Below are 12,823 nucleotides of genomic sequence, written 5' to 3'. Positions count from 1 at the left end.
GCAGTGAGCCAAGATTGTGCCATTGCACTCCAGACTGAGCAACAAGAGCAAACTCCGTCTCAGGAAAACAAAAGAATAAGAGGAAGAGACACCTCTTTTTCTCTCTGAGAAAGACCATGTGAGGGCATGGTGCATAGGTGGCCATTTGTAAATCAAGGAAGAGAGGCCTCCTCAGAAACCGACCTGCTGGTACCTTGATCTTGAACTTCCAGCTTCCAGAAGCATGAGAAAATTATTGTCTGTTGTTGAAGCATTCAGTCTGTGGTATTTTGGTATTCTGTTATGGCAGTTCTAGCAGACTAATGCATTTATGAAGTCACACCCAGACAAAAGAAAGAGCAAAAGGTCAGAATAGCTTTTTCTAGAGGATTCTGTTTTTTTCTTTGTCTTTTTTTTTCCCCGAAGGCAAAAGCCGAATCTGAGAGTAACAAGGGCTCACCAGGGATGTGCAAGGAATTTCTTATACTGTCCCTTTCATAGAAATGACAAGGAAGTGATTTATTTCAGATGTGACTCAGTTCAGGATTTGAAAGCATAACTGACCTCTGGGCTTTTCTTTTTCTTTACTTGACCATTTGCCATGTAAGTTCTCAAGTGCTTCCTCCCTATCTTGCTTCACTACAGGCAGTGGGAGAAATCCAAACAGTTTCCCCCTGTGTCTGGGACATCTCCAGCTCTGTGGTCTATTTACTTTGAAGGAAAAAAAGGGGATAGTATATGACTTCCATCCCAAGTCACTATAGGAGATACTTTAAGAAACAAGGGAGTTTAAATTGCTCTTCTGTATAACCTGCAAAATTCATCTCCTGTTGCAGAGTAGAGTGAGTTGCTTCTCAGGATTCGCACCTGGAGTTGGTATTCAGCATGTGTTTTCTTTGTAATATTTTTGTCAATTCTCTAAAAAGACCACACTTTTTGAGCTGGCACTAGGCTCTCTGCCAATCTTCCAAGATGAAGCTTTTACAGTCCATTATTTACAATGCTGACAACTCCAGGCATATTTTGTCAATTTTCCCTTTCATCTCTTATTAAAATAATCTCACTTTGGATTTGAAGGGAGCCTAAATGGATAATTCTTTAAGCAGAATGCCAGTATCAATGATAGAAAGGGAAGAATCTAAGAGGGAGGTGAATGTTCTGTAAGCAGAGAAGTAGGTTCACAATTTCTGAAAGAGCAAATCAAACAGCAAATGGGGGAAAGTTAGGAAAGGCAGAATTTTGTGACTCAAGCCCGTCCTATGTTTATACTGTTTTTTGTTTTTGTTTGTTTTGAGATAAGGTCGTCCCTTTGTCACCCAGCCTGGGGTGTAGTGGTGCCGCCAGGGCTCACTGCACCCTCCAACTCCTGGGCTCGAGCAATCCTCCAACCTCAGCCTCCTGAGTAGCTGGGACTATAGGTGTGTAGCCCTAAGCCCAGCTTATTATTTTTTTGACTTTTTGTAGAAACAGGGTCTCCCCATGTTGCCCACGCTGGTCTTTAAAACTCCTGGGCTCAAGTGATCCTCCTGCCTCAGCCTCCCAAAGGGCTAGGATTACAGGTGTGAGCCACTATGCCCGGCCTCTTATACTGTTTATTCCCTTTAGATACAGTTAATGGACATTAATAAGCAGTTTATGCCAATCCCTTTTTGTAGCTAATAAGATGTCTTATCTTGGATAAATAAAACCTAGCCACTAATGCTGCCACACCCAAACAAACTCTCTATGCATCTGAACTTCTTGAGGTCAACAATGCTTCATTGTAATATATTATAAAATCACCACTTTGGAAGTGAACACCACTAGAAATTCACATGGCCAATTTATAGATGGGGACTGGGGGAGGCGGGGAGCATCTCTGCAATCCAGTAATTAAGCTCTGCCAGAATGTATTTAGAGTTGGCTAAACTAAGTCTCTGCTTCATTTTTTTCCCAATGAAAATGGCAATGTCTGTCATCCTGTGTTCAAGACAAATATAAATATAACCTAAGTTTCTAAGAATCCTTATATTTTTGTCATTGCATAGAAGCATGAGTTTTAAAAACCTCTGAATGTTTAGAGGATCACCTGGGGGAATAAGAAAAATGCAGATCTCTGTAGGTCTGAGGCAGAGCCCAAGAATCTGTATTTTTACCTAGAACTCCTCTAAACTAATGTGCTTCACTTGGCCCCAATTACACATTAAGAAACAATGATTTCAAGATGACATTCAACCTCTTCCATCCAAGCACTTAAAGCAACTAAACCAAAGACACCAACAAATACCAGATACTTTTCTCTGTCTACTGGCTGATGGCACAAAAGTGCAGAAGTCACATAGCGCAGCACAGAAAGCTCGAGCTAGGACTGGAGTCAGCGAGACGCTAGCTTGCCCTGTTTGTGGATTCTGAAGCCTCAAGCCCACATTAACAAGGCTTTAGATGACAGTCAACACCCAAACTCAGGCTCCTGCAGAGGGCCCCCAATTCTGCTCTAATATGTCTATTTTTCTTTAAAGAAAAAACATCTGATTTTTGCACCCCAGGTATTTAAATACCCACTTTGATTTCTGAAAGGCTTTGGCAACACATGAGGAAGTCCTTGGGCCTTGACCATTTTTAGCACTTTCACAGTTTCTGATTTTGATCAAGCGACTTAATCACCCAGTATTCTGAATCTGAAAACCAGGAGGGTTTAATTCCACTTTCATGTTCCCTTGAGGAGCTGTTGGCACCAGAATGAAGGCAGGTTCATCCTGAACGTGGGAAGGAAGCCAGGAAGCCAGCTCTTCCTTTCACATCAGAGATCTAGAAAGCAAAACTTGTCTCACATTTGCATACAATATTAGACTTACATATGGATGCCACGTTTGTCAAAAGACAGGCTAATTAGGACATTAGTTTCCTTAACGGTTGCGATTTAGTAATTCACAGATAGTCCCACTTAATTTTTCATCCTATACCTGAAGGAGCTACTTCACACTTCAAGTGTAAGAAGGCTTCTCCCTTAAGATGGAAAGAAGGCATTCAAGTGTCAAAATACTGGTTTTCTGCCAAAAAGTAAAGGATGAGAAAAAGCAGAGACTTCGTTTATCAAATCAAAACACATGCTGGCAGGGAAAGACTACTGGATTACAAAGTTCATTCCCCCAGCCTGCACCGATTCCTCTTTTTCTCTAAAGTTTCTTATTTGTTTCAGTTTCTCTCATGATACTGACATTGCCAACCAGCAGTCTGGAAACTGTTCAGGTTGATTCTTCGCAGAAAATCGAGGGGCTTTCCTGTTATTGTTAATATCCTTAAAACACTTAAATTTGGTGAGTTTGCTTCAAGCATTCTCAGTATATTACAAAAAAAAGTACTCCAGCATTTCTAGAATTTCTTTTGACTGACATCAGCTACTCTAATGAACAGGAGGGGACAACGGCAAGGTATTTGAGGAGCATATCCTTCCTTTTTAATCAGAATTACATAGGAACTAAGAGCTCTAAGGCCACAGTAGAGTATACTATCTTGGAAGAAGAAAACGGAGAATGTCTGACATTTTCATTGATCATTTAGGCTGATGGCTTAAACCATTTCCACCCATGTTTCTTAAAATTTAGCATTTTCAGTCAACATTACCTACTGCAATTTCTCTATAATCTTAAGGGTATTAAGGCCCCAAGTGAGGGACAGAGAGATGTAAACTAAAGGGGAGTCAGAGAAAGGAAAACTGAGTCTGATGCACATCATTTATCCTTTCTTTAACATGATTTTAAAAGTAATAATGCTTATGAAAAAAATATTAGCAGTATTAAGGGATATCAGGTGACAAGCAGAAGTGCCCCCTCCACAGATGTGCCGGTGTACTTGTAGAAATACGGTGCTAAAATTAGAAAAGATGCCAGTGTATCTGTAGAAATACGGTGCTAAAATTAGAAAAGATGCCAGTGTATCTGTAGAAATATGGTGCTAAAATTAGAAAAGACTGAACATTTATTAGGTAGAGCCACATAGTCTAAAAGGTTTCACCCGTACATTTACCAATAGTTTATGAAAGTTCCTTTTCACCTATCCTTGTCATGACAAGGCATAACAGATTTCTAAAAAATTACATTTTCATTGGTATTAATCATGAGAAGTTGTTCACCTTTTAATCTACAACTACTTATCAGATATGCACGCATTTTTTTGTATGAATTGGAGCTGTTGTATTTTTGTGAATTAATCAAATGCATCAATTCCTTTGGGTTTTCACCTTAAGACGTTTTTGTGGCATACAATTTGTATAATGTGAATTTAGAAGATAATAGCATAGGTAACTCTAATTGGCTTATTGGGGTGCTACAATGGATCCCCGCCTATTTATTAACTTTTTAACAAGTTGATTAGTCTCTAAATCACTAATTTGCAAAGTTTAGCATATATCAGTGTCACCTGGACAGCGTGATAAAATATAGATTACTCAGCCCCATCCCTAGCTTTGCTGATTCAGGAGGTCGGGGTGGGATCAGGGAATGTGCGTTTCCAACAAGTTCCCAGGTGATACCAGGTGATGCTGATGCTGAGAACCACAGCCCTAAAATATTCACTGGGCATGGTGTTTGCAATACATACTTTATACCTAATCATTTGTTTCAGGACACACAAAGGCACATGAGATTTGATACATACTCTCAAAAAGCTAACAATCAGTAAGGGGTAATTCACTGACATGTACACATCAAAGTAATGTTAGACACATGCAATAGGCCAAGATTGGGGATGGGCATTGTAGGTAGATGGAATAACATAAATAAAGACATCCAGGGCTATGGATATTCGATCAGCCTGGCTGGCAAAGTCAGACTCATGAAGGAGATTAACGGGAAAAACTATCTTTGTCTGTCTCAGGTTATTTTGAGGATCAAGTAAAACTTAGACACAACAGCAACAAAAAAGTAAAGTCTGTGATCAAGAAGAATTACTCTGTTGCAGCAATATAAACTAAGAAAAAAATACACAAAATTCTCTGCTGCCTTGGGAGGTGACCTCATGATGTGTATCATTTTTTAAAAAATTTTAATTAATTAATTAATTTATTTTTGAGATGGAGTCTTGCTCTGCTGCCCAGGCTGGAGTGCAGTGGCGCGATCTTAGCTCACTGCAACCTTTGCCTCCCGGGCTCAAGTGATTCTCCTGCCTCAGCCTCCTGAGTAGCTGGAATTATAGGCACGCGCCACCATGCCTGGCTAGTTTTTGTATTTTTAGTAGAGATGGGGTTTCTCCATGTTGGTCAGGCTGCTCTCGATCTCCTGACCTCGTGATCTGCCTGCCTCGGCCTCCTGAAGTGCTGGGATTACTGGTGTGACCGACTGCGCCCAGCCGATGTGTATGATTTAATAGCCAGCAGCAACAGGCCACTAACACGCCATCTGCTAACAGGGGCTCTAGCTATTAACATCCACAGAGCTAAACTCTGTATGTCTGATCCCCTGCAAATGGCGAAGGCCTGGCTGAGAATTATTATCTCATGCTTTCAGAGAAACCTTTGCTTGTCCTGCACTGAAAAATCTGGCTGCAATAATTACATGGAAGAAGGTATGTTTGTTGGCATGTTTCATGGGCTGGCTTATGACTTCTAAGCAGAAGATACAAAATAATATAAAAATCCTGCAACACGCACCATGTATCTGATATTCGTGTTCTCTTTAAATATCTTAACACTGACTTACATATTTAAGGGTGTGGAGCTTTGAGCTTGGGAAACATCTTAGTACTGAGTCACAAATGCTAAAAGAGGGACATTTCTTCTACATACCACATTGTCAGTGAAAAGATGCTGAAAGTGAATAAACAGCTCTGCAAACCCAGTTTTGTTTAACTTGGCAACAGCAGTAAGTAAGTATCACTGGACACAGGGACACTGGAATAGATTCAGTCTTTAGTCTTATTCACCACGTCTGACCTTGGGCATATTACATGGTTTCCCCGAGCCTATGAAATCATGTGGCTGAACGAACTGAAAACTAAGGTTCTTTCCTTCACTAATAAATTTCAGCAAACAATAGGAGTAAGAACGGTTGTCTAATGAGACTACCAAATGCTACGAGACACAGCAACCAATATCCCTTGACCTCATGGATGCAGCTTCTTTCTTGTTTATCCAAAGTCTCCCCAAGCAAATTCTAAATTAGTCTAAATTACTTGAGGAACAAAGATTGTGCCCTCATACCTGTGATGTCTCTGGCAATGGCAAAGAATATGGAACATGGGAAGCATTTAATACATATTTATTGAAGATCCTGTGTCCTTATTTCTTGAATCTCCTTGCTATTCACAATGGCAAATGATATGAATGTACGTATACATATTTATCATGGTAAAATATATGTAACATAAATCTTACTATTTTAACCATTTTAAGTGCAAGGCTCAGGGTATTAAGTATGTTCACGCTGCTGTGCAACTGTGATGGATGATGCATTATGGCCATCCATCTTCCCCGCTGAACTATTTTCAGTATTCCCAAACTGAACCTCTGTGCCCGTTAAACACTAACTCCACAGTCCCTCACCCTCTCAGCTCCTGGCAATCACCATTCTACTTTCTGTATCTATGAATTTACTACCCTAGGCACCTCATATAAGTAAAGTTCCATATAAAACACTTTACAAAATTTGCATGTCATCCTTGCACAGGGACCAGGTTAATCTTCTCTTTAATCATTCCAATTTTAGTGTATGTGCTGCTAAAGCAAGCATCATATATACACTTTTTTTTTTTTTTTGAGATGGAATCTTCCTCTGTTGCCCAGGCTGGTGTGCAGTGGCACAATCTCAGTTCACTGCAGCCTCTGCCTTCTAGGTTCAAGTGATTCTCCAACCTTAGCCTCCAGAGTAGCTGGGATTACAGGCATGTGCCACCATGCCCAGCTAATTTTTGTATTTTTAGTAGAGATGGGGTTTTGCCATGTTGGCCAGGCTGGTCTCGAACTCCTGCCTGCCTTGGCCTCCCAAAGTGCTGGGATTACAGGCATGAGCCACCGTGCCCAGTCTATCATATATGCACTTGTGAAAACCTCTAAGACTTCCTTACAAATGAAAGTGGTGACTGAGAACTAAGTCATATACCTAGTGATATCTCAATGGTGATGATAAAGTTAGTTTTTATTTGACAAAATCTATTTGCTATCAGAATACTATACTTAAAAATCATAAGCATTAACAATTAAATCACATGTACAAAAATTTTAGAGAACATGCAGCTATAGCAACTTCAATACTATACAGGAAGCTGAAGACATAGGTCCACACCTAAACATCTGTCCTCAGGGGATGGGCAGACAAATTTCAATGCCCCCGGAACCAAAAGCAAAGACAAAAGAGACACGTACAAGACAAAACAAGTTGTTGCCAAGCACTGTTTCAAAAAAGTAAGATTTAACTCATGTTTTCATGAGCATATGTAAATGCATAACTATCAAAAGACAAACACATAAAACATGCTATTTTAAATGTGCTATCTGAGGTCACTGAATCCATCGACAGGAGCTGAAATTAAGTAACACCCTGGCCTTGACCCTCTGACCACCTGTTTCATGCTCCAAGTCCAAAGCCTCTTCATAAATCGTGTTTACATTGCACACCAAGTCAACATTCCTTCGGACACGTCTCATAACTTGGAACTGGCTATTAGATGGATCCACTATTTTTGATGAGATATTATAACTAACGTTCTATGATTTGCTTTCTAAAGCAGTCCATAGTGTATATGGCAGGAAAACTGTTAACTAATAATGGAGCTTACTCAGAGAATACATGCAAAATTTGTTTCTGAGTTGAACACCAAGAAGCAAATTAACATGCCTTCCAAACTCTGTCTCACATGAAACAAATTCATGTCATTCCCAGTTAGTGTTTGTGGAAACATATTTCAAAATTAATCTCAATTTGGATTCATCTCCATACTCAGGGTGGCAACATCACTGATTTTTTCTTTCCTCCTCTTTTAAAAAAATGAACCTTGAAGGCAGATGCTTGTGAAAAACAGAATAACCAACCCTTGTTCCAGTCCAAAATCATTGGATGTTACCAAGACTCAACAAAAAAATCAGGACACATCTGCTCTAGTGTTCCATGCCAGGAAGTAGTCCCACAGCCACCACTGTGGTCTGACTTCACTCCCCAATCATTTTACTTCAGATTTCTTTTTAGATTTTGTTTCAAATTACAGGGCCATACAAACGAGCTGGTGAGTTGAGAAAATAGCTTTGGAACTGCATTGGATCATCAAAAGAAACAGCAGACTTTGGCGTGGGAGACCCTGCCTCAGGCTCCATCCATTTGGTTGAGGTGCCCACACACGCACAAAAATAAAAGAATGGCATAAAAACAGACAAAAACTACTGACATGTCACAGTCATTATGGTTTAAGGAAAAGCTCACAAATAATTTCTCTGGAATCTCACCATAATTTGGAGTAAAAGATGACAGCATACTAAATCAATTCTCTTGCTGCTTCTAAATACTAACCTTCCTGAATGGGGCTCAAGGCGGAATCATTTCATACCAGATATCAGTGTTGTTTAAAACCTCATTAACAAATTTATATACAAATATTCCCCCAAATGATCTACAGATCCAATGCAATCCTCACTTTTTTTTTTTTTTTTTTGCAGAAATGGTGGTAGGGGTAAGGAAGACCTTAAAACTCACGTTGTAATGCAAGAGACCTCGGATACTCAAAGCAATATTGAAAAAGAAGAACAAAGGTAACAGACTCACACGTGCTGATTTCAAAATTTACTACAAAGCTACAATAATCAAAACAGTTTGGTACTACAGTAAGCACAGGCACACAGATCAAAGAACATAACTAAGAATTAAGAAATAAACCCATATTATCTATGGACAATTGATTTTGTGTAATAGTACCAACACCATTCACTAGGGGAAATAAGTCTTTTTCTTTTTTTTTTTTGAGACAGGGTCTTGCTCTGTTGCCCAGGTGCCATGATCAGGGTCTTGCTCTGTTGCCCAGGGTGTGCTTTGTTAAACAAGTGCCTGCAGCCTCAACCTACCCAGGCTCAGGAGATCCTCTCACCTCAGCCTCCTGAGTAGCTGGGACTACAGAAAGATGCTATCATGCCTGGATAATTTTTTGTAGAAATGTGGTCTTGCCATGTTTCCCATTGTGGTCTTGAACTTCTGGGCTCAAGTTATCTGCCCACCTTGGCCTCCCAAAGTGCTGGAAGTACAGGCATGAGCCATTGCACCTGGCAAGAATAGTCTTTTGCAACAAATGGTGCTGGGACGCTGGATATTTATATGCAAAAGAATGAAGTCAAACCCTTACCTCACACCATATATGAAAATTAAAATGAATCAAAGATTTAATTGTAAGGGCTAAAACTACAACTCTTAGAAGATAACACAAGTATAAATTGTTGTAACCTTGTTTCAGACAATGGTTTCCTAGATACAATATCATAATAACTGCCACAAAAGAAAAAAATGATAAAATAGACTTCTAAATTGAAAACTTGTGTGTGTCAAAAGGATCCTATCAAGGAAGTGAAAATACAACCTACAGAATGGGTAAAATATTTGCAAATAATGTATTTGATAAGAATTTAATAGTATGAAGAATATATAAAAATTCTTACAAATCAATAATAAAGTCAGGCAGAGTGCAGAGTGGCTCACGCCTGTAATCCTAGCACTTTGGAAGGCCGAGGTGGGCAGGTTGCCTGAGCTCAGGAGTTTGAGGCCAGCCTGGGCAACATGGTGAAACACCATCCCTCCTATGCTAAGAATACAAAAAATTAACTGGGTGTGGTGGCATGTGCCTGTAATCCCAACTACTGGGGAGGCTGAGGCATGAGAATCGCTTGAATCTGTGAGGCGGAGGCTGCAGTGAACTGAGATCGTGCTGCTTTACTTCAGCCTGGGTGACAGAGGAAGACTCTGTCTCCAAAAATAAAAATAAAAGTAAAAATAAAAATAAAAAAAAGAAAGTAAGAAAGGTAGATAACCCAATTAAAAAATGGGCAAAGAATCTGAACATACATCATTTATTTGAACTGAACAAAATAATCCATAATAAATCATTGCAATGGCATGAAGAAAACACTGTGGTTGATGTTTAATTCATCAAATTTCTGCCAGCGTCCATTTGGAGCACAATAAACAAGATCAATATACTGCACTGGATTATACATATTAAGGTCAATAATTTGTCTGACAGAATGGTAGAGATAGTTTTTTTTTTGTTTTTTTTTTTTAAAGGAAACAGTTTTTACATTGATTATTCCTAGAAAGTGTATTTTTTTTTTAATGTAGCTAAAATGATTTACTTTTTCCTAAAATTATGGAGTAGAAATACACAAAAGAAAGTATCTGTTTGCCAAATGGGAAAACTATAAAAATCATTCAGGAAAATAGATGCTGTATTACATGTGAACTTTTAAAGGTCATTATCAATGACTTCCACAGATCATCTGGATGACATATACTATATTTACAGATTCTATAACTAAACTCCAAAGCAAGAAAAAGAGAACTTACATATTATCACAACCAAAAAAGGCATAGAGAGCTAAATGTATACAAATCACTCTACGAGCCACTACTATGGGTGAGTTCGACATCTGAGGTCTGTAACCTCAAGTCTGTAGACAGACCAGTTGGGGACCTAAAGTATGAAGTGTACCGGCATGTACACATTTGTATCTACGTGTGGAGACATTTCAACATGGCAGTCCAACTTGTGGGGAAAAGAAAGAGAGATCAGACTGTTACTGTGTCTATGCAGAAAGAAGTAGACATAAGAGACCCCATTTTGTTCTGTATTTGAGATGCTGTTAATCTGTGACCCTACCCCCAACCTTGTCCTTGCAAGAGATGTGCTGTGGTATCTCAAGGTTTAATGGATTTTGGGCTGTGCAGGGTGTGCTTTGTTAAACAAGTGCCTGAAGGCAGTATGCTTGTGAAAAGTCATCACCATTCTCTTAATCTCATTGTACCCAGGGACACATACACTGCCAAAGGTCGCAGGGACCTCTGCCTAGGAAAGCTAGGTATTGTCCAAGGTTTCTCCCCATGTGATAGTCTGAAATATGGCCTCGTGGGAAGGGAAAGACCCGATCGTCCCCCAGCCTGACACCCGTGAAGGGTCTGTGCTGAGGAGGACCAGTACAAGAGGAAAGAAGGCCTCTTGGCAGTTGAGACAAGAGAAAAGCATCTGTCTCCTGCCCATCCCTGGGCAATGGAACATCTCGGTGTAAAACCCGATTGTATGTTCTGTTTACTGAGAAAGGAGAAAACCACCTTAGGGCGAAAGGTGGGACTTGCTAGTGCAATGCTGCTCTTTATGTACTAAAAAGGTTTATGAAGATGTTTGTATATGCATGTCAAGGCACAGCACTTTTCCTTAAACTTATTCATGTCACAGAGATCTTTATTCATATGTCTTACTGCTGACCTTCTCCCTATGATGATCCTATTATCCTGCCACTTCCCTTTTTCTAAGATGGTAAAGATAATGATCAATAAATACTGAGGTAACTCAGAGACCGGTGCCGCCAGCGTCCTCTGTATGCTGAGTGCCGGTCCCCTGGGCCCACTTTTTCTTTCTCTATTCTTTGTCTCGGTGTCTCATTTCTTTTCTCAAGTCTCTCGTTCCACCTAATGAGAAACGCCCACAGGTGTGGAGGGGCAGGCCACCCCTTCACAACTGTTAGAAAACTAGGAGGCTGTTGTAATAGTATACTGTACTTTGCCATTTCGAAGCATAAAATACTTTATATGTAGGTCCATTCATTTGACAATGCATTTTCATTTATAAATGAATGGTTCTATTTTGGAATAGAAGTTGTCTTGGGTCAAAGATACACATTTAGACATAGGCAGCTAAACTTATAGGTCATGTCTGTTAGTTAATAACACTAGGGAAAATATGAATAAGGGGCTCTGAGACTATTATGAAACCAATGGGGGAACAAGGCTTTGGTTGTTGATGGTAAGTATAACTGTTCCTGGCTGGGTGCGGGGGCTCACGTCTATAATCCCAGCACTTTGGGGGGCCAAGGTGGGCAGATCACCTGAGGTCAGAAGTTCCAGACCAGCTTGGCCAATATGGTGAAACCCTGTCTCTACTAAAAATACAAAAAAAATTATCCAGGTGTGGTGGCACGTGTCCGTAGTCTCAGCTACTTGGGAGGCTAAGGCAGGAGAATCACTTGAACCCGGGAGGTGGAGGTTGCAGTGAGAGAGTTCTTATATCTGAATATTTAAGTCGGCTGTAAACTATTAAATCTATATAAATTTAAAAGTCATTTCTTATGATAAACAAAGTGACCGCTATGTTCTTATAAGAACAAAGTGACAGCTCTCTCTCACTTTATTTGCTTTTATGATTTTTTTCTTTTTGATGTTCATCCTTGACTAACAATTACACATAGGGACACTTGAAATTCTCAATAGTATTAAATTTCTATTTTGTTGGACTGAGAGGTGCTATAAATATTCTATTTTAAACCTTGTCTACTTTGGACTCACTAAACCCCCAAATCAATAGGCTTATTAGAAACAGAATATGGAAACACTGTCTTTGAAATAACCATGCTGCATTTTTCCTGAAAAGTGGAACATTTTATGAAGAGGCCACAGTAAAATTGTAATAAAAAATAAGCATTCTTTCATTATTGCGAATTTCTTGATTCCCCGCCACAACTTTCAATCTCACCCCATTCACTATGGATTTATTCAGGCAGAGATCTTTCCTGCATCTGGTTTATAATAATTCATGTTTTTATTAATTTTGAATGCTAGAAGAAAAAAAATGAATATGAAACAATTATGCCTTTGTTCCCTCTTTATTTCCTACTGCCTTTCTCATAAAT

General features: G+C 39.5%; 1 protein-coding gene and 1 non-coding gene across 11 annotated transcripts in view; both read right to left on the bottom strand.

Annotated features, from left to right (window-relative positions):
• APP (amyloid beta precursor protein) overlaps positions 1–12,823 on the bottom strand; it is a 288,793-nt gene that overhangs the window by 49,385 nt on the left and 226,585 nt on the right. The gene's annotated exons all lie outside the window — the stretch shown is intronic.
• LOC112621889 lies at positions 6,575–6,679 on the bottom strand. The gene has a single exon (XR_003118822.1). It is a non-coding gene; the product is annotated as a U6 spliceosomal RNA (small nuclear RNA).

This window comes from Theropithecus gelada, chromosome 3, assembly GCF_003255815.1.
Source record: "Theropithecus gelada isolate Dixy chromosome 3, Tgel_1.0, whole genome shotgun sequence".
NCBI lineage: Eukaryota > Metazoa > Chordata > Mammalia > Primates > Cercopithecidae > Theropithecus > Theropithecus gelada.
This window is presented reverse-complemented; position numbering and strand designations above follow the sequence as displayed.